Genomic DNA, 21,387 nt, shown 5'->3' with positions numbered 1-21,387 from the left:
GCTGAGCCTGGGGTCACCGTTATCCACATCTACGCCCTCAGTAGGCTGAGCCTGGGATTACCGCTGTCCACATCTCCGCCTTCAATAGGCCGAGCCTGGGAACGCCGCTGTCCACATCTCCGCCTTCAATAGGCCGAGCCTGGGGTTACCGCTGTCCACATCTACGCCCTCACTTCATTCTGTTTCCCTCAGGGCGTTTATATCCTGAAAAATTTTAAGATAATATTTTTTTGCAAAAAAAACTTTTTTTGATTTGCATAACATAACGTTAAACGTGTAAAATAATGCAAACACAGCTAATAAAATCGACGAATCTGACTAGAGAACATGCATTATTATTAAAGCAGGGGGCGTCACCGGCAAACTGGCAGGGCCAGACCGTGGTACAGTATCCCTGTGTCTTGGATGCACCCCAAGCCACGCGGTCAGTTTTCAGCATCCTGTGAACCCGGGTGACACAACGGCAGGGCCTGTCATTGGCTGCTGCCATGAACAGGGCGACGGCACGCGTGAACATAAGTGAAATGCTTGCACATTCTTTGCATGTTGGTATTTTATGTATGAAACCGCCCTGCGTGGGCATTGGGTAATGAAATACACATGTGACATGGCCGTTTCAGATTTTCAGTCCCGAACTGGATTTACTGGGAGACTTGCTGGTATCTGCTTGGTTGGTCTCCCATCAGGAAGTTGCTGTGATTCCCCGGAAATTCTGATTCTAGAATTTTCTCTAGAAAACCATCTGACATTTCACTGCTGCCTAGAGCACAGGTTGGATTCGGCAGGTTGGAATCTAGAGGGGTGTTTCCCAACTTTTAGATATGTTAGGACCAGTTACCCTTGACAACCAGGGGCAGTTGGAAAGATGGCAGCAGATTGACCAACATTTAACCATTTCCATTTTACGTGGCTTTTTTTTTTTCGGAAGTCCCACAGCCCCTGGGATTAGCGTTTGGGAACCCCTAGTCTAGGTAGTTTTTTCAGGATTTCTTGGTCAGCTCTGCGCCGTGAGAGCAGAGTCAGCATCAGGTTCATAGAGACTGGGGCGCAACTGCTCAGGCTCATCAGAGTGCTGAGTCAGACTGGCGATTCCCCACTGTGACGCAGAGAGAAGGACCGCCCCCTTTGGCCAAGGTCGGGCCGCTGTGACCTGCATGCACTGCACCGTCAAAGGCAGGGCCAGATCCAGGCGTGGGCAAACTAGACAGCTGCCTGGACCCTGTCGGCACAAGGGGGCCCAGATAGAGTCATGAAAATGTGTGTGTGTGTGTGTGTGTGATTAAATTAGAAATAACAATAAACAAAAAAAACAGAAAAGAAATCACTTTTCAAGGGGTCTCCGAAGTGAGGCTTTGCCTAGGGCCCCCTGAAAAGGTAGAGCTCACCCTGGCTGAAGATCAAGCAGGATGAGGTCAAAACCCTTGCATGAAGGAGTTCCCCCTTTCACTGAGGGTGAGCGGGTCCTTCTTCCCTGGCTAAATATGGCTGCCTGTTCTTAGGGGGCAACACCAGCAGCAGCCAACAGGGGGCACCATGGTGCAGGTGTTAGAAAAGGGAGGTTCGGTCACTAGGAAAGCCACCTTCCCTACAGTGCTGGGTCAATGGCTTCGTTTTTACCGCTAACTCGAACAACGTCATCATGCAGAACAGACGAATCGGACCAGTCAACAGTGCGTTTTCTTAAAACCTTCTTGAGAAACGTCATCTAAGAGCATCGCAAACGCATATTCTCAAAGCAGATGTTTCAGATAAAAGCGTAAAATTTGCTCCGCTAATTTCCCCATGTGAGCCGCAGACACCTCTGATCAGTATAAAATAGGAAACCACCAGTCGGGGCAGGAGTCATGCAGTGGAAGGGATGCATCACAGAACAGGGAACCATGCATTTATTTTTTCCAGAACTGTTGACAGGCTGCCTTACCTCATAGAACATTTCTCTCTCTTGCTCTCAAACAGCCACGCTTCACATTGACGTCTTTCCCTGGCAGGGTCTTTAATTACCCACAATGCCGCGGATCACTCAAAAAGCACCTCAGTCCTGGTAAATATTTTGGTTGAACCATTAACTGCATAACATATTAACTGCAAAGTGTATAAAAGCTGTTTAGTGTCAAGTGCGTTACCGTTTTCCATCAATCCATTTTCAAAGTCTGTTCTCCTGAGCTGATCCAGAACCTGCAACAGGAAGGCCAAAGCAGCTCAGGTAGGAGGTCTGTCCATCGCAGGAGAGGCACATCCATGCACGAGTCGCACGTCTTCGTAACATGGAAGGAGATGAGGAAACATGGATGTTGTAGCTGGAAAGCCAAGACGGGCCTAAGAGGGACAGCCATCAGCTTACAGTATGTGGCAGCACCACTGGCTGACAAGCTGCATTCTTCCTGCCCAGATGCTTCTCAGGAATGAAACCGAAACACTTTTCTTCAAAAGTAATTCCAGAATGAACCATCAGACCATCAGACATGTCACTGGGGCTTTTTTTGGGGGGCTTTAGCGTGTTCTCATCCTTTTCTTTCACTTCCCCCTAGGAAAGATCTAGCCCCCCCCCCCCTTTTCATAAATCTCTAGTGATGCTCCTAATTTCCATTTTTCAGAAACGTCAGATCCAGTCCCCACATAGGGGCCCTTTCAGGACAGACAACCATATATTACTTAATATCTTAATATATTAATTAAAATGGGGTCATCTGCTCTGAGTTTCGGTTTTACTGGTTGGCACCTCTGCATAAGAACTGCAAAACTGCCTGATGGTCTCAGATGGACCATAACTCCATATAAGGATGAATGAGTCCCAAATGCTTGCATATGTCAGCCAAAACATGTTGTTCTCAGGTCTTGGAGTAACTAATGTGGGGATATTTTCAACTCCTTAATAACTAACCGTTGCCCTTAAAGTGTCAGGCAGGGACACAGGGCATTTTTCAGAAACAACCACCGTCCCGCAGTTCACCTTAGACAGAGAGGCAAAGATGTAGCTGTTTTGGTAATCACCGAGGGGGTTGTGGCGGTGTTGAGGGGGGTGGCACCATGGCATTCTGGGTTTAGCTATGATACCCTCCCCTGCCCTACAGTTCAGATGAGGATCCCAAACACAACACAGACCTCTATTAGGTTCATCCCCATGGAGACACTGGGCATTCTGAGTTTAGGGGGGTTCTGAGTTTAGCTCTGACCCCTGCCATGCCCTGTAGTTCAGACTAGGACGCCTGGAGCCAACAAAGAGGCATATGTTGCTCATCGTCATGGAGATGGTGTTGCCAGCTAAACACCAGGGCCGGGTGACGGGCTGTGGGTGTAACGCACGGCCCCATGAGGTCATCCGGTAGCGAGGAAGGGAGGCGGCTTGTTTGCTGAGGCGGATGATCATAACTACCATCTCACAAGCGGGCCTATTAGGCCTCGGTACAAGCTAATGTGCTTTCCTGCCCCCCCCCGCCCCCACCCCCACCCACATGTAGGTGCCAACCCTGCCACTGGTGAGGCAAAATGCCATTCAGAGAGGTGAGAAGCTGCTAAGCCATAAATAAAATGACATGGCAGCAGTGTCATGATCCAACCACAGGGGCGGCAGTAGTGAGCAGTGACAGCCTTACCCACCGGAGGGTGCCAAGCTCACCCATAGCTCCAGGAAAACTGAGAACCCATCTTCTTTATACTGTGAATTTTCTCAGTGATTAAAAAAATTGTCTTCCAGTAGAGAGAAAAATGCATAGTGTCTGTATATAGAAAGCACAAGTCCCAAATATATGTGTCTTTTACATGTTACAGACTACTGATTTGCTAGCAGCCAATAGGGCTTAATGATCATGGTCAGGTGACCAGGTTGCTGGGGAGAATTTGATGCAGATGATGCATTGGAGCAGACATGTGGAGGCGAAACTCGGCCTGCCTCATCATAGTGTCCCTTTATCCTGTTTCACATTCTCCATGGAGACGCAGAGAGAGTAATTTCACCAACATAACCCGAGATGGAATATCACATGAGAGTGTCAGGTGGAAAAAAGGCACAAGAAGAGAACTGCATGGAATGCACGTTAGATGCACATGGGCCTCTTAGCCAATGGGGACTCCCCTGACAAGACATGGTGACTGGACACCCTGGGGAAATAGGCGGAGGAAGACGGAGCTCGGGGGTGCCGTTTGCCCTGAGGATTCAGCTAAGTCACTGAGGTGCCAGATCTTGCCCGGGCCTGACTTCAGACCCTGGAAGATTCCGGAACTGCTGGCTCTGGAACTGCCGAGCAGTGCCTGAGGGAGGTGGAGAGAGACACCTCCCTGTTCAGCCATGATTCAGAATTAAGCTGTGTAACCAATGACAGAGCACTGATCGGTGAATAACCAATGACAGAGCACTGATCGGTGAATAACCAATGACAGAGCACTGATCGGTGAATAACCAATGACAGAGCACTGATCGGTGAATACCCGACAGGGACATGGACAAGGGGAGTTCGACCCTGACTCAGAAGCAAACTAAGGCACCTCTGTCAGGTTGATACGAGAGACATTCATTCAGTTTGAGGTCATCTTACTTGGCCCACGGTGATCGAAATGGTATTGCTCTTAGCGCCCACGTTGCCTCGTCAATAATGGGCCCCGCAACGTCAGTAATGAGCATCTCGGACAGGCGGCAAAAACGCCGGTTTCCCTGAGCAACAAAATGTGGCCATTTCCATGGCTACCAACACGCCGAGATTTGAAGGGGATGGAATTGCACTGAGGTGTCGTTCCTGAATTTTCACAAGAGATAATGGACACATGAGCACACAGCTGGTCAATGGTATTAGCGACCCTTATTACACAGAAAACGCTGCTTACATACCTTTTCTACAGCTAAACATTTACCAAAGCAAACCCTTACTGGGGAAAAACATATTTATACTATACATACTATATATATATATATATATATATATATATATAGTTGTTGTTAGCGTATGGGGTACAAAGTTGGTAGTGTCTGAGATGGAATGCAACCACAGATATTACTGTTGTTGCATATTTTCTGCCCCATGCTACTATTACCAGTTACCGGCTGCTTTTCCAAGATAGTTACATATTCTACTTCTCGGAACAGGTAAAGGAAATGTCTGGTAACGAAGTTCATTTTTCAGGGGACATTCAGACGGTTCAGGAACCAAGCAGGAAGGCGAACTGACAATGTGTAACTGTTTCCATGGTAAAGACTATAAACTCAGAAAAGTGTGTGATGATTCTTAGATTGTCCCAGCCAACACACCTTGAGGGGATATGAAAAGACACATTACCCTATCGGGAAAAAAAAGAAAAAGATGAAAGAGAGACGCCACAAAAGAGCACAAAAGAGTAGCTTAAAGTTTTATCGCGTATTCATCAAAAGCAGGGAACAGACAACAAACAAATCAAATATTCATAAGCGTTTGCAGAGGCTTACGGGAGTTATCCATGATTTTTTTAGTTTATTTTTTAAGTTCTAAATACAATACTGTGCTCCAGTCTCACATAACCTCTTAAATTTGAAAAGAATATGAGATTTGAGGAACCAATGAGAGGCCACGTTTCAAACAGGACCCCTTTTGTGATGCGCAGAATGGAGGTTGTGGACTGTTTCTGATTTCCATAGACAAGCGCTTGAACAGTGAGCGATTTGCATTAGAACACTGGACTGGGCTGGAGAGCAGCAAGTTCACTGAGGCCAGACTATGCAGAAAGTACTGCGTTTAAAGTTTATTTCACCTTTACACATACACAGGCGAAAGGAAAGGCTCCCCTGTCAGAGAATTAAACTGCTCTGTTCATTGGATAAGTTCAGACATCTATGTTTTCACTGCCTTTTAAAAAACGGTTACATAGCACAGTGAGCCCCCCCAAGAGAAACACTCGGCTGCGTTACAATATTGTGGGCGATCGAGGACTGCAATTTCCAATGCAGAGCAGCTGGACGCATCACAAACCCCCCTCGTGCACACGGGCGCCCTCAAGCACACCCACACACTTGAAATGAAAGGTGTACCTAACCAGAAGGTTCTCCGTGAAGAATTATTTAAAAAATAATCCAACAATATAGGAGATTCCAAAATTAACCAGGTCATACTCATTTTTCCATGTTACAGCTTCCGGTTTGGCCTTCCTTGCAGAGTGGCGCCCTGCTGAGGCGAGTCTTCGTACTGCATCGCAACACATTACACGTCACCGCAAAAGAAACATCTTCCGACTAAGGTAAGGTAGATAAGATAGATATTTATTGTCACTATTACAGAAATAGTGAAAGGGTTTAACATCTCTACGTTTAGCAGCATAAAAGTAATAAGAGAAATAAGAACAACACACAAAAAGAGACAGCCTTCGTCGGAAACGCTTCTCTGTGGAGCGCCGACACGGTCCGGTTCCTATAAAACCACAGTTACCGTGGTCTGGGAAAACGTTGGTTCTGTTCAATTATTCATGACCTGAATTGAAAAGAGCAGTAAGTAGCCAGACCAGGCAGGAAAGGGGAAGGAAAAGGGGAGGATTTCCCTAACAGAAAGTAAGGGCAGGGATAAACCAGACGCAGAAAGCCAGTCCATGGCGAGGCTCAAACAGCCCAGCTGGCCAACCTGCGGTACAAACTGAATGAGTGCAAGATTCATTCTCATTTTATTTATATGTTGCTAGTGACAAAACACAGTGGACACACCGCTAAAAAGTCCCACTGAGCTGGGCAAAAATTACACGTTTTAAATGAAATAAATATATGAAATAAATATTAAATACTGTGGAAGATGACTGAAAATCTACTTTCCCGATTAAAAAAAAATATATATTTTACAGATCTGAGTGTAAAAAGAGACCACGCACGTTTCCCCCGACGTCATCAGCTTTTATTCAGCTTTAAATATGCAGAAATTTATTTTTGTTTTCTTTAGATCCGGTTTAAATGCTGATAATTTGTAGGGCCGCTTTCGAAGGGAATTAAGCGTCGCTCATACTTGTGTCAGGTGAGTCGGCAGTCACGTGACAAACAGCCCATTCTTCAAGTTCGCCCTCAGGCTTCCAGGTGCCTCACACTTTCTAATTTTGCCTTATTCCCACGACACAATTTCCCCCCCGCTTTTGTCCCCAGTGGAGTCAAATGTTACCGTGGCCATCGCTCCAAGGCAATAAGAGACAGAGGCGATGTGGGGAAATTACCCAGCGTGCAGACTGAGTGACCGCCACATGGCAGATGTATAACCTGTAATCAACGAGCAGGTAATCGGTGAACAGAAAACATTTCGATGACAGGCTCATATACTCAGATGCAGTTGAAACTTGTGGAAAATGCGTAGAACGCTGCTGAGTTGCGCTGAAAATGCGAAGGGATTACTTTTAATACAACTGATATCCAATGTATTGTGTGGATTACTTTATTGGTACATGCAAATACACTATTTACAGTATAAGTAGATTTGACCTGCTGCCAACCGGGACAACCGAAATGTAATATAAGAAAGTAGGTGAAAAGGTGGGTTTTCCATTTTGGTAACATGGGTGGATGCTTCCTGAAGGCATTCAGGAGGAGAACGTTCCTTGGCTGCATGTATCCTCCTAAGATTGAAGCGAAAGAAAAAAAAATACATATGGTGTAAAAAAAAAAAGTGCACCTCCCCATATTTCCTGTCCCACCCAGTAATTTCTTAATGATGTAATGCTTATTTAGCGGGAATGGCGCAGCGTGGATCTGTTACGCCCTCTTGTGGCGATTTCTTAGTACTGCGTACCTGAGAGGCTCCAATTTACAAAATTGTTGATGCGCATGACTTACAAATGCACATAAACAAAATTTAAGAAGTGTGACGCAATTGCTGTGGAATTGACGTTTTGAGTTGTGCAAACCTGTTATAAAAAACATTCTTTGTTTTCTTGCATTATTTACTGCTGCATCACTGCCGATCCCGGCTTTCAGTCACGTCTTATCCTGCGTTTAACCCTGTGGAGTAAAACGGCACATCGTGTCGTTTTTTCCGCGCCAGGTTCTATACGGTTCATTTCACTTCCCTTCCCTACGTGTCTGTATGTCTCAGCGGGGTGCTCCCCACCTACCTTTTTATCCTCTTTGTACTTCCATGCCTAGTCTTGCTTTCTAATGATCTGCTTCTGGAAGGGGCTCTTCTCACAGGATGGGAGTCCACCTTGGATGGTGCAACTTAGCCCTTGGCTGAGGGTGGAGGGTGTGGGGGCGATCTTTTCTATATTGCCCCACTCCTGTAAAACCCCTGCACCACCTCAAGTGAGCTCCACCCGCTACTGGCAGTTGCACTGGGCCCTTGCTATTGTGGGACACTGATTTCGATCTCCGGAGCAAGGGATGGGCCATACCTGCAGATCAGGTTTGGGCTTTGGCAGGTCTGACAGATGTAAATCAGCAAGTGGCAGATTCCAGCCAGAGGTGTCAGGCAGCAGTGCTGCTTCAGGACTCAGTGAACCTGCTTCTTTCTATAACCTGCTACCTCAGCCAGGCCGGAAAGACTCAGAAACCCAAGGAGGATGATGTTATGCTTCTCTGATCTTACTCAATCCCCGCTGGTGGCAGCGATCAACAGTGTACTGCAATCCCCGCCCACTTGCGATTGGCTGACGGTACAGAGGATATCAACGTACAAAATCAATCAATAGAAATCACAGAAAATGTCCTTGAATTTTTCTTTTCCTTAGTTGGAATGATGTCTTTTTAAATCGCATTCATCGTCTTTGGGGCGGCATGGCGGTGCAGTGGTTTGCACTGTCGCCTCACACCTCTGGGACTAGCATTCAAGCTTCTGCCATAATTCCCAGTGTGTGGAGTTTGCATGCTCTTCCCATGTCGCTGTGAGGTTTCCTCCAGGTACTCTGGTTTCCCCCCATAATCCAAAAACATGCTTAGGTTAACCGATGTTACCAAATCGTCCGCAGACGTGACTGGTGCGCGAGTGACTGGTGCTCTGGTGGGTGGCTGCCCCATCCTGGGTTGTTCTCTGCCTGGTGTCGATAGGCTCCAGATCCCCCCACCCTTGACTGTGATTAGAATAAGCGGTTACAGAAAATGGATGGATGGACATTCATCATCTGTCTTAATTTATGTTGTGTGGGTTATGCAAATTACACAAGGAAGCTTACTTGCATAATAGTAACAGATGTATTACGCAGGGAGGTCGGCTCAATCTTACCCTCATTCTACACTGCGGAAGGTGTGACAACGTGGATTAACTGGGAATGCACATTCTAATGCAAAGCTAAGGCAAAATCCACCGAACTTTCACTGCCCCTCCTCCTCCGGCTGCCTTCTGTTCTGTTTATGTTGCATATCAGCAAACATTTGTTGGGAACTGGCAGCCAATGGAAATCTGAGGTGGGCTTTGTGGTTTTTTTTTCCTGCTCAGTAGTGGGTCAAGCCACAATGTTTATTTATAATCATGGCTACAGACAAGCAAGGGTCCCTGTAGCTCTGGGCAGGTATGGTTTAGTGTTTTAATACAGTTGAATAGTTCTCCACGTTGCAGATGTATCCTAATACTGTAGGACAGCAAAGGAATCTATGTGGCAGGGCCCCCCCCCCCCCCCCAAGACCAATCCAAATTTTCTAGGGCTTCTGTGCTGTAGTTGAACAAGTTGCACTAACAATGCAAAGGTCGTGGATTCTAAATCCTAGAAAGCACATGTAAATTGCAACCCTTCCCTCTGCTGTAAATTGCTTTAGATAAAAGTGTCATAAAATATATACAGGGTATTAGTAAGTAGAAGAGAAACAATTGTCTTTTTGTAAACACTAAAATTAATTAAGAATTTTAAAGCTCTTTCTTGTGATAATAAACCATTAAAGGTGACGTATAATGTTAAGGTCCAACAGCAGCTCCAGTCGGCATTCTCGCATCCAGACGGCCACTCCATTCCCAACACATCCGCTTCAGTCACGTGGGTGCTGGCGGGGATTCCTGGCCCGGTTCTCCGTGGGTGACAAAAGCATGTCTGAACACAGACAGGGAGGTCTGGAACATCCAGGAGAGGCAGACGACCGGAGAGGCAGTACCGCGCTCGCTCGCTCGCTTGCCCGCTCGCCACATCGCCCGCGGGCGAGCTTCTTTGGCTCCCGCTCAAGTGAAACTCCGCTGACAGGCTGCCAAAGGTGAATCAGTTGCCCTAATGTTTTCCTGAAGATCGTGTAGCTAGACAACATTCTGGCTACACCTATTCCCGATCAAAAGTTTACCCACTCTTCAGTTTTATAAGCACAACACTTCCCATTCCATGTGTGATTAACCCCTCAACCCTGCTCAGGATAATTAATTGGCACATCTGTGGGATTTTTAATTGACTACTCATTGTTTGATTTACATCTAGTTTTGTAGTTTGGAAGTTTTTCTCCCAAGCATGTGATGAAAGGTTCAACGGCAGTTCCTATGATCCCTTCTCCCCATCTGGGCCAACGGATCCGCCGTTCGACTGTCGGCGCATTTCGAGGGGAACAAAGGCAGTGAGGCTGGGGGAAGGGGGGGGGGGGCGAGAATGTAGGATGAGGCTCAGGGCTTCCGACACCCTCTGGGGTGGGGGGGGGGGGGGGGACACACAGAAGAACAAAAGAGAGGTGAAGTAAACGTTGAGTGTTATGGATGCACTTCATGTGTCTCCATATCTGATTTCAGGGAAGTAAGTCCCCCCCCCCCCCCCCCCCCCCCCGTCCCCCCCAACTACAGTCGGAACCAACGGCCGGATTATGGTGATGGATGTGTGGTTAGCTCCTCTTCATAATAGACTTTTATGAGGTGGGGCTTGTCTTCCAGCCCCTCTTGACAGCTCCATTCTTCAGCGCACTACACCCACACGCGCAGCAAGGTGCACGACAACAACCAAAAAAAGATGAGAAGAACAATTCACTTTTTCTTTTTTGCCCGACGAAGGAGAAGGTCTGACGGCCGCGTCGGGATGGCGGGGAGACATGATCGCGGCACGTTGCCTGTTGAGCAACTGAAACCACGGCTTGCCGCTACACGCCTGGCCCAGTCTCGCTCACCCGCCCCACACCCCCCAGCTCCCCAGCTCTCGTCGCCCCCGCCCTGCACCTTCTTGGCAGCCTCACGCCGAGATTCGGGTTCAGCCTGATTTTGTGTGCCAGTGGTTTTGGTGAATTATTTTAGGGATTGTGGTGGTACTCACCCTCCCCGGTATTCTGCAGATAAGCCGGGGCGAATTGGGAACTGCTCTACCCCCCCTCCATGCTGCTTTTCGAATTTAATACAATTTAACTGTCATTATTTGATGATTTAACGAGAAATAAGGACAGGTGCCTTTCAGCGGCTGCTGAAGTGTCTAGAATATTCACTCCATTCTGCTCCACTACTCAGGTAAAGGAGTGTTTAGCTCTCGGGATTAGTGGGCCACAAAAATGGGCAATATAATCTTATATGTTTTTTTTATATATAATATAAAAAGGCCTTTTTAACACCACTCATAAAATCAGCCATGTCACAGCAGTGAGAGTCAGGTTGAAGTCACTAGCAGTTTTCGACATGTTTAAAACTGTCATATTAAACACAATCTGATTTTAAAAAAATAAATAAATGAGCTGAGGAAGGTTTTTTTTTCCCCATGTAACCCTTTTAACGACACCCAGATTCCCAGGCTCCCTGGGCCCGAAACCTGGAAAACATTTAGCTTTTTATAGTGCTGCTGTACAAGAAGAATCTTTTTCTGTTTGTTCTATGAGAAATGCTGACAGGTTCTGCCAGCACTTTGCGCCCCCTGGCCTCTGAATCCACGTCGTCCTGTAGCTGCGAAGTCGCGCTCTGCATGACTCTCCTTGGACCTGGCAGCCTGGTATAACCTCCAGGACATAATTGAACTACATAAAAACCTAAAGCAAACCCTCACCCTCATTGAAAAGTGGGGAAATCCCTGCGATTTTCGCCCTTTAATCTTCACCCTTCATCTGCCGATTTAAGAATCAAGATTCCTGTCATCTAGACCAGGCAACGCATAGCTACCACAAAATGCTGTTCATCCAAGGCTACTTGCAATTTAGGATGAAGCAAAAATAAGTTAAAAAAAATATAAAACTAGACAAAGCACCTGCTCATGATTCATACTTCTGACAGTCAGTCATACATCCAACAGAACAACAAATGGACAATACATACAGCAGCTAGCATGCGTACATACTACAGACATGCAGATTACATATACACACGCATACATATTGCACAAGAAACAGTAGTAATAGTGAACAAACTTGTACAGAATATACATATACAAATCTGAGAGCGATTGGCTGTTGCTCTAAATGTCAATCATCGAGATGAATATTAGTGGTGATCTGACCCTAAACACATAACACTCATAACCAGATAGATAGATTTTAGTTAATTTAATTTTATCACCCACCCCCACCTTCAGCTCACTTTCCCAGTCTGGTTTGGGGAGGGAAAACACCTGTCAGTTCACCTCCGAGAGCAAAAATAGCCTTGAGTCAGCTTGACACCCTGAAGTGAGTGACACGAGAAAGGTAGGGGTCACAGAAAAGGTTTGTCTGCAGACAAGGGGTGGGGGGGGGCATAGTGAAAGCGGGGAACGGGCAGTTCGGATATTGTGGTGACGTCCAGCCAGACTGCACAGTCAGGACACTCTCTCACTTTCTCTCACAATCAAACGCCTTGATCCTCAAGCACGCTGGGTGAAACGGGATGAATCGGTGTGTGAATTTTGTGTAGGAGACTTGTCGATGGGGTCGGTGTTCTGCCATGGTTGAACAGGTTTGGCCGTTTCCCACTTTCAGAGGCGTCTTAGTCCTGTGAGGTTCATGTTGGAGATGGAGCCCCTATAGCAACCGCATAAAATTATAATACCCAAAACACCAAGGCTTTTCTTCTCATCAACTGATGTTCCAGGTCCTGGCACCCATAATTGTTTTTGTAGATGTAGAACGACACAGTCAGGGGTTTGTGGGGCCGCTGTCGAGCTGTGTGAACACAGTGATCTGTTCATTAATGTTGTGTGAATGTTGGTCTGATCTCTGCGTTGATTTGTTTACGCGAGCAGCTGACGCACAAATCTCAGCCAATATGGCCGATATCGGGCTGATTCTAACCACACAGCCACGATGTTTCTGATGGCAGTTTAGAAAAAGGTACGGACCCTTTCTGAGGCTGATCTCATGGAGTCCAGCCCTGGGTCTGATCCCAGCACACTGTGGCACATCCTCAGAGGGTGACCGGGCCCCCGGCCCACGCACCTCTCTAACGCCCGCCAATTGTTTCCGCATCTTTCTCTGCACTAAAAGGGACCCTTTGTTTTGTTGTTTTTCTAAGTGTGTGTGAAGGTTTATCTCTGTCGTTTTTGCCTTGGAATGTGGTACGTTCCGTTCGTCAGCATTCCAGACCAGTACCAGTGAGGGAATGGGGGGGGTTAAAGCATCCGTCTCCAATCACCCGACGTTTGGAGGTTTTCTGCTCACGCCGACTCCGCTGCGATGGCTCGATCTCTCGAGATCAGTGGTGAGAAGAACTGCTTTGGTGGAAAAGGTGCTGCCTTCCTCTAGAAGGGCATAAATATGGGCACTTCGAAGTTTCATCTCTGCCGGTGGAAAGTATAATGGCCGTCACCAAAGCAGAAACGAATCGACAGCATCTACCCACTTGTGCTTTTGTCTTTGACCTACTTGGCGTGACATTTTGAAAAAACCGGGACTAACAAACATGCTACATCCATAAATGGGCAGACAGTCTGTTGTGTGTGTCAACATGCTGGAAATACATAATCCGTAACATTATGCTAAACACATACTTTATGGCTGTCTTCGTGTTGTCCGGTTCGTTCCTGTCTATATTACTGTGTCGCAGCAAAGTAAATAATGTGTTTCATTTTGTACACATGCTATGGTTTAACATGCTTTATTAGTAAGAATAAGAGCAAGACCAGTAGAAGTTTTTCCAGAATGTCTCAGTGACCTTTCACCTTTGCCCCAGAAGTTACTAGGCCTGATCTGATTGGATGACTGTGTCAGGTTGATTTCCCCTCAGCTGTTAACCGTGTGTCTGGCCTGATGCACCACACGCATGCACAGCCTTGTCACACACAGGGCGAACAGTGTCCCAACAAATTTCGCTGCCTGTCCCGTGGCAGCTTGTTTTGAGGGGAGCAGAGCTACAGTTCCTTTGGGATCTTGGAGACAAGGAGTCAGAAAAAAATATCTTTTACTGTAAAGGCTTGTGGCGCCCGATTGTAGATTTCTGCGATTAGCTTGCAGCGCAAACTTCCAGCTAGAGAACCTTGTGAATTCTAACTTCAGCTCAAATGGCGCTTCTCGACAGCAGAGTAATTATTTTTTAAATCACCCTGCGCGTCTTCAGCTTGCACTAAATAAACCGCACATAAGAAAGTAAGTCTTACCTTGATCTCAGCCCCCCCCCCCACAACCTCTGCGCTAATCACGCCTCATAGCTTTCCTTTCTGACGGATGGCCTTCGATGGCCTCTTTATTACTGTACGCAGCTACCCCGTAAAGTTGAACCGCTCAGAGACACAGCGTCTTTTCGCCGATGCCCTTCATGTCAGCAGGCTGCTTGGCACGGATCACCGAGGATAGTATGCAATTAACACCCCGTGGAAAAAAAAAAATCCTGTCCTAGCTTGTCAGCTCGCATGAATAAAGTCAAAAACCTGTATGGGCATGGAGACGAAATCAGAGCTCATTTGATTAAGCTGAAGTTTAAAGCGGGGAGATTTAGGCAGTAAATGATCTGTTAAACAAGGGTTAGCGTGGCAACGGGGGACGTCACACGGTCACAGCCTTAGATGTCATTGTTGCTCGAACACACTTCAGGGCGTTAATCGAGGTGTCTTTCCTGAATCGTCCCGCTTCAGGGATTTATTTAATTGTGACAGCAGCGAAGTAGTAACATGCAAAATATGTCTGGTTAAGCCGCAAGGCGTGCGTGCCAGCGACTGTTCTCGCTCAGACGACACGAATGACTTGTTGTTTTGGTAACGCGGTGGAGGTGGCGGTAAAGTGTGTGGTGAAGTGTGCGGTAAAGTGCATGCGAGTGCTGAGGACAGAGGTGTGAGGAGAGCAAGTGGCTGTGGCTCCCCCCCCTCTCCCCTCCCCTCCTCCCACCTCACATCCCTGCCTTCCTTTCCGAATTTTGGCTTCTAACCTTTTTAACTCAGTTTCACTTAGCAGCTCAAAAGAGGTTTTCAAGTGTATTACTCAAGATTACAATAAAGTGAGTAAAGCTTGTATTGTATAAGAACAAATATTGTGTGGTAATAAATTTGATATTTAATGCATGAACCCAGGCACGCAATGCTGACAGATGTCTTCATTCGTCATTTTGTTTATGTCACTGTGGATGTCAGGCACTACTCTGCCCAAGGTTCCCTCGACTGTGTTTCTGCAACTTTCTGATGTTTTCCTTTTACCAGAAACGGGCTCGCAAAAAATCTTGTCATACCAGAGGTGGTGGTGGTTGGGGGGAGGGGGGGGGCGGTTGCTTATGAGCAATCATTTAGTTCTTCCTGTGAGGAAATATGCAAAACAAGAATTTAAACTTGATAATAAAGATCCAATATGGTTTATTATATAACTTCTTTAAGTTTAAGACCTTAAAACAAATGAAAGTGTCCCAATATGAGAGCAAATGCCTTATATCAAGGATCAGGAGGCCATGAAAGTCCATGAATTTGTCAGTTCATAAAAGGATCCAGGAGATGATTAAAAGATGTTTACATCTTACAAATGTGTTCTATTCTTTTATATGGGATATTGTTTTATTTTTACACTCTATTTGTTTCTGCATGCAGAATCTGTTGGTATCTAAAGGTGTTGATGTTTTTTCTTTCTCATAACTTTGACCCAAACAGGGGTGTCAGTGAGCCGTGAACCTACCAGAGCCCTGTTCCCCACACGGGGATGAAGGGTAACGTCTCCACTGATCTATGAAACCACAACAGACCACGGCTGATCCTGAAACAGCCACAAACGGCGCTGACCTCATCGGGATTGAGAAGCAGTGCATGTGTGTGTCCGGTGGGGGGTGGGGAGGGAAGAGCAGTGAGGGTGACAGGGGGGGGGTTGTGGTTATGGCTGTGTGCGGGCCGTGGTGCACACTGCACCAGCGCGACTGTTTGCACTGTAAGCATGGAGAAAACGGCAGATAACATCTTCCCAGCCAGCTCAAAAAACACATCCTCCCAGCATCCAGACTCAATTTTTGCTGCCTGCTGCATTTGTGACAGAGGTGATGAGAATTTGCCGCAAATCAACCTCTTTGAATGCCAGACGTAGGTTTCTTGTTTGTCTTCTGAATGCCGTTCTCTGATGAGCAGGTGTTTTAATAGCAGTGACATCGTCAGCTCATGGTAATTGAATCCCTGCATTCCAGTATTACGTCTCTTCTGATCCAGCAGCAAGCAAAACAGAGCATTTCTGACTTTCCAAAGCGATTCTCTCTTTTTAAAAAAACTTAGCAGACACTTTTATCCAAAGTGACATGCCTCTTTTTTTTGAGAGAGAGAGAGAGAGAGAGAGAGAGAGAGAGAGAGGATCAGCTATAGTCTATGTAACAGCTGAGAGTTAAGAGCCGTGTTCAAGGGCCCAGTGGTGAAATCGGAGTGCCGGGCCTGGGATTTGAACCAGTGACCTTCCCCTCGCAAACACAGCGTTAACACACGACCTTCCCACTCACCCTCATCAGTGGCACCTGTGCATTACCGTGTCCAGGCCACCAACTCCAAGCACCAGGTATGCAGACACTGCCTCACTTTTGATTTCTCATTTTCATTTGATCCAGTTTGCTCCAGTTAGCTAAAACTGCAGATTTCGAGAACCCCGCTTGGCGCTCCTGTCTCTTCTGACTCTGCAAGGATATCAGACCAGCCATGCAGCTGTTTTCGACGTGTCTCCATGGATATTTAGCCAACAGTTATGTCCCATTAAGATGAAATAAAGTTACGTGTTTTCATGACAACATGCCCTGAGGTGTCGCCACTCATAAGGATGAGAGTTTGCACGTTTCGCAGTTAATTAACTCCGGGGCAGAGCTGGGCAGCTCTTTCTGGGTGGAGTTTGCTTGTTGTCTCCTTGTTTGCATCAGTTCAATGCAGGTGCCCCACCCTCCTTAAAAAGTATTGGGTAAATCGGTGACAGTGACAGCAATGGATTGCTTGGAGGAAGAGGATTCAGTAAGTAGGCATAAGTTCAGGGGAGAAAAGCAATTGCAACAAAGAGGCAGCTTCTGGAGGGGTTCTGGAAGGAAAACGGGCAAATCCATCGCTGCTATTTATATCAAATTGTATGGCATCGATGAGAAATGAGGTTATTCTTTATTTGTAGGGTTCCACTGCTGCATTATGAATCTAGCAGCTTAGAAACCCAGAAGTGATTTATGGATACATGATGGTCCACTAAGTCTCTAAGTGGCTCCAAGACTTGTATCTAACCTGGGACCAGAAATTTGTTTTCCCTCCTGTAGAAAGAATATAACCTACAAAACAGGAGTTATGTGCATGTTTATTTACAGCACCTGTCTTCGGGAAGAAGAGGTGAGACGCAGAAGGGAATTTGGTGATAAGTTCTCAGCATCCTAACCAGCTTTGAAGAACTCGGGCCAGTTTGGGCAACAGAAAAAACAGTTAGAAACAAAACAGTCGCTGTTCATTTGTCATTCTCAGAAACGAACAGCAGTTGGCGGCCCTGGTCGATGTCCTGCACGCTTCCCGGTGGGCCAAGAGGAGTCCGGGATTTGCATCTCATTTCCATGGTGTCCCTGTCCTGTTTAGTGTGATTAAGGTAAATAATGCAGGCAGGTAATATGCTAACTGTCAGGTATTAAAGGATGGCAAAATGGGGAGTGGGGTGGGGGTTAGAGGGAGCAGGAGAAGACGTTTTCCCACACAAAACAGAAGTATCCCAAAAAGCAAACAGACAATGCAAACAGATAGAGATCACGCAGCGTAGGGAACAGTTAACCGTTTAGTGGGAAGTTGGGATCGCTATGCAGGAGATCGCCAGCACTGCGCAGAGGCAGAAACACAGCCAGGTTCAAACAGATACTGCTGTCACTCATCATTTACTGCATCTAATCTCTAATGAGGGGGAGAGGGGTGTTTTTGTCGTCACACCACTGAAAATATCACGGCTACAAACAATGCAGGTCAGAGCCCATGTGACGTCCTATGCAGGCTTCATGCCCCCCTGTCCCCGTTTCAGACAAAGTTAATTCAACTTGCTAAGTTAGGGCCCCCTCGGAATATGACGCCCTTGGCAGCCACCTATGTCGCCAAATAGGACAATGGCACTGGCTACGACCTTCTGAAAGAATATCTGACACCCTTACAAGTTCCTTTGCACTGGGCATGGGACAGCTGGCTCGTCTAAGCAAGGATTGTGTCAGTTTTAAGGAGGATCACGTGTGGGTCACAGATCACGTGCCTCTATCACCACCCTCTGAGGTAATGGGCTGCCGTCTCTGGTTCAGCTGTGCCAATTTTACCCTTTGGCCTCCCCAGGAGCACCAGCAGCATCGGTGTTGGTGTATTTGCGCATCATGCTGTCTTCATCCGGTCTGCAAGCAAACATCCTGGTAGTACCAGGTAGCGGTGAAGCCTGCAGGGCTTCACTTGGGACACACGAGGCCTCGCCACCATGCTGAACGTTCCCCCCCCCCCACCAGACTCTGTTCAGGATACTTGTTTATTTTTCTCTGAGATAGAGATATCTGCTAAGAACTATTATTTATTATTTATGTCCTTACGATGCATGACATTTCAGCAGATTTTGGGAAAATACCACCAATTCTGCCATGACTTCATTCAAAAAAACTCAACTTTTGACTTCTCTACAACGGACATTCAAGAGGTCTGTTTGCCCCCAGTCTCAAGATAACAATGTTGCTTTTTTTCCAGCTCGCAATTTGCTCATTCAGCAAAAATCCATCAACGAAATTGAACGTACACCTGAGCCAATTAATGCTGCATTCAGTGAAAATCGAAAGATAAATCAAATTTTTTTTTAAAAAAAGAACAAGTCTTTGCGCTCTACTTTCAACAACCTTGAGAACCTGCCCCCCCGATATCCCTTAAGAAAGGGCATTTCAACGGCTTCACAAAGACATGTTGTAAATTGACCAAATGTTTGTTTGAGGGGGATTCAGCCTTGTCAGCTCATGGCAAAACATGGCATAAGTAAGTGCTTTCAGATCACCCTTATCTGCTGTCCTACGAATAGACGATAAACACTAACAGCCCCCCTAAAAGCAACAGGTGTCTGCAGGACCAGTAAACACGGCACAGCAAAGTGGACTGGAGGTCCACAGTTCCGGAAGCTTCCTCATATCTAGCTGGTATCACCTCTAAAGCTGCTTAAGACTAAGGATCCTCTCAATTGCTTTTGTTCTCCTACATCTTCTCTGTTTCTCTATCTGTTTCTACGCTGAGACCACACAAAGAGAGGCTCTGCCGCCAAAACTTATCCTCGTTTACATCTACAGATGAATATCTTCATAAGCATGCATTGAGAGAGATTTCGTACACTTTCGTACACACCAGGAAGAGCTGAAACCTTCATATGTTACATCAATAAAATGACCACATTTTGCACCTTTGTGACTGCAGTAAATAGCAATCCTGCATTAAAAACCCCGATCCTGCTCTCCCATACTGAAGGTCCCATCAATGATAAGCCAAGGCCTCTAGCATTGTGACATCATCCACTCCTACAGTGAACCAGCAAGAATCTTCACATTGTTCTAATCTCTCTCTGATTCCTTAAACAATGGGCATGTACCTAGAAACACACTACCAGGTCGGACCCCCAAACGTTGCTTTTTGCCCCTCTTCTACTGCCAAAACACTTTCTCCATCAGCAGAGACTATTTTGATTCTCTTTTTCTCCATCCAACAGTGGAGAACATCGCCTAACTTCTGTGCTGTAGAGATCGGCTGCTGCTCATCTCTGCATGACCCCATCTCCGTCACAAAAGCGCTGATCACTATACACTCGTTAATGAAGTAAAACTCAAAATATTTCTCGGGAGCTACTTTCCATGCTGTACCCAGATGCTTTAGTCCAGACGTGTTGGTATTGGCCAATGCATGATCATGTACTTCTGAACCCAGGTCCCCCGTGACTCCCAGCTCCTTACCTAGAACTGGGAGGGAGCAAAAATGTGGACTGAAGTGAGGTCCTCGAAGACCGGATTGAGAAACACTGGTATAGAAGATCACCCCTGTTTCCATTCCTTGTTCTCTTAAAACACACCCACACACGCAGAGTTTGAGTCACCTATCAGAAAGCACACAGACACACACACACACACACACACGATCTTCCAGCTCTGCCAGAGGGAGGGTGTGGTCACAGTTTCTCTGGCTTCTGATCTACTGTAGCTTCAAGCTGCACCATTGAGTTCTTTCCCTTTGGACAATCGTTGAGAGGTGGCCCTCACTTGTAGAACGTGTTGATTATTTAGGTACATTTTAATGCATAGGGTTACGTTGGCTGAAGCGCAAGGGCTTCCACTAAAAAAGGGGGCCACCCCCCATCTATCAAAGAAAAGAGTAGGAGGGGCTCTGGTGCCTCAAATAAGGCCCCCTAGCCATGTTAATATACCTCTATGTTTAGTATATATCTTTCACGGGGGGGTGTCAAAGGCTGAAAAATCATTGATAGTGCTATGCATTTCCATGGTGATGGTGATAGTGATAGCCCATCCTGGGTGTCCCTCGCCTCAAGTCAGCTTCCCAGGACAAGCTCCAGGTGACTGTGAACATAACTGGATAAGCAGAAATTGAGAACAGATGGATATATTCCAATATAGGGCTTGTTCATCCAGTTATTCTCCCATTTACACTGGTTCGTTTGGTCAATCAAGTTCATGAAAAGCATGTTTTACCAATTCTTCAAAGCCTCTTTGCAAAAAGGTGATTGTTTATCAGTGCCTTAGTCAACGGAATGTAACAATGCATTACACTCAAGGGCAAATCTTGAAGTTGAGCATTATGAGGGTTGAGGTACAGGGGGTTGTATTGGCTTGGGGAGGGGGTGAGGTTCAGGGGGTCGTATTGTTTGGTTTTGATTACCGGGGGGTTACAACCAAGGCCGTAACTATGGAGTCAACACTGGGGGGATCAAGGCTATTATAATATATACTGGGGATACATTGTGAACATATCTAAATAAAGGGGATGACATTTCCCCCCAGTATATATTATGATTACAACCTTAGTTATAACCCACTCCCTCAATAATTTACACTGATTGTAAACCTATAGTTTGCACATTTTTACTGATGGATAGACTATAGATAAAATTTGTTTCCACTGATAACAAAACATACAATCCTAAAACAAAGTATTTTGTTGTTTAACAGGAATTGACATCTGACAGAATATGAAACACTTTGAATTGCTGGATCTTTCATTAAC

At 46.2% G+C, this 21,387-nt stretch overlaps 2 long non-coding RNA genes across 4 annotated transcripts; one reads left to right on the top strand and one right to left on the bottom strand.

The window, feature by feature from the left end:
- Positions 1-5,926: 5,926 nt before the first annotated feature.
- LOC125728069 (uncharacterized) lies at positions 5,927-15,974 on the top strand. Of its 2 annotated transcripts, XR_007388909.1 has the most exons (5): positions 5,927-5,986; positions 6,093-6,198; positions 6,885-6,956; positions 7,082-7,209; positions 15,826-15,974. It is a non-coding gene; the product is annotated as an uncharacterized LOC125728069 (long non-coding RNA). The 2 variants fall into 2 exon arrangements; XR_007388910.1 differs by lacking the exon at positions 15,826-15,974 and having other exon boundaries at positions 7,082-7,252.
- On the bottom strand, positions 7,344-8,849 carry LOC125728068 (uncharacterized). 2 transcript variants are annotated; one of them, XR_007388908.1, is made up of 3 exons: positions 8,041-8,849; positions 7,834-7,927; positions 7,344-7,545 (listed from the first exon to the last, which is right to left on the bottom strand). It is a non-coding gene; the product is annotated as an uncharacterized LOC125728068 (long non-coding RNA). The 2 variants fall into 2 exon arrangements; XR_007388907.1 differs by lacking the exon at positions 7,834-7,927.
- Positions 15,975-21,387: the final 5,413 nt, after the last annotated feature.

This window comes from Brienomyrus brachyistius, unplaced genomic scaffold (assembly GCF_023856365.1).
Source record: "Brienomyrus brachyistius isolate T26 unplaced genomic scaffold, BBRACH_0.4 scaffold148, whole genome shotgun sequence".
In the NCBI taxonomy this organism is placed as follows: Eukaryota; Metazoa; Chordata; class Actinopteri; order Osteoglossiformes; family Mormyridae; genus Brienomyrus; species Brienomyrus brachyistius.
The sequence above is the reverse complement of the archived record's forward strand: the minus strand, read 5'-3'. Positions and strand labels throughout refer to the sequence as shown.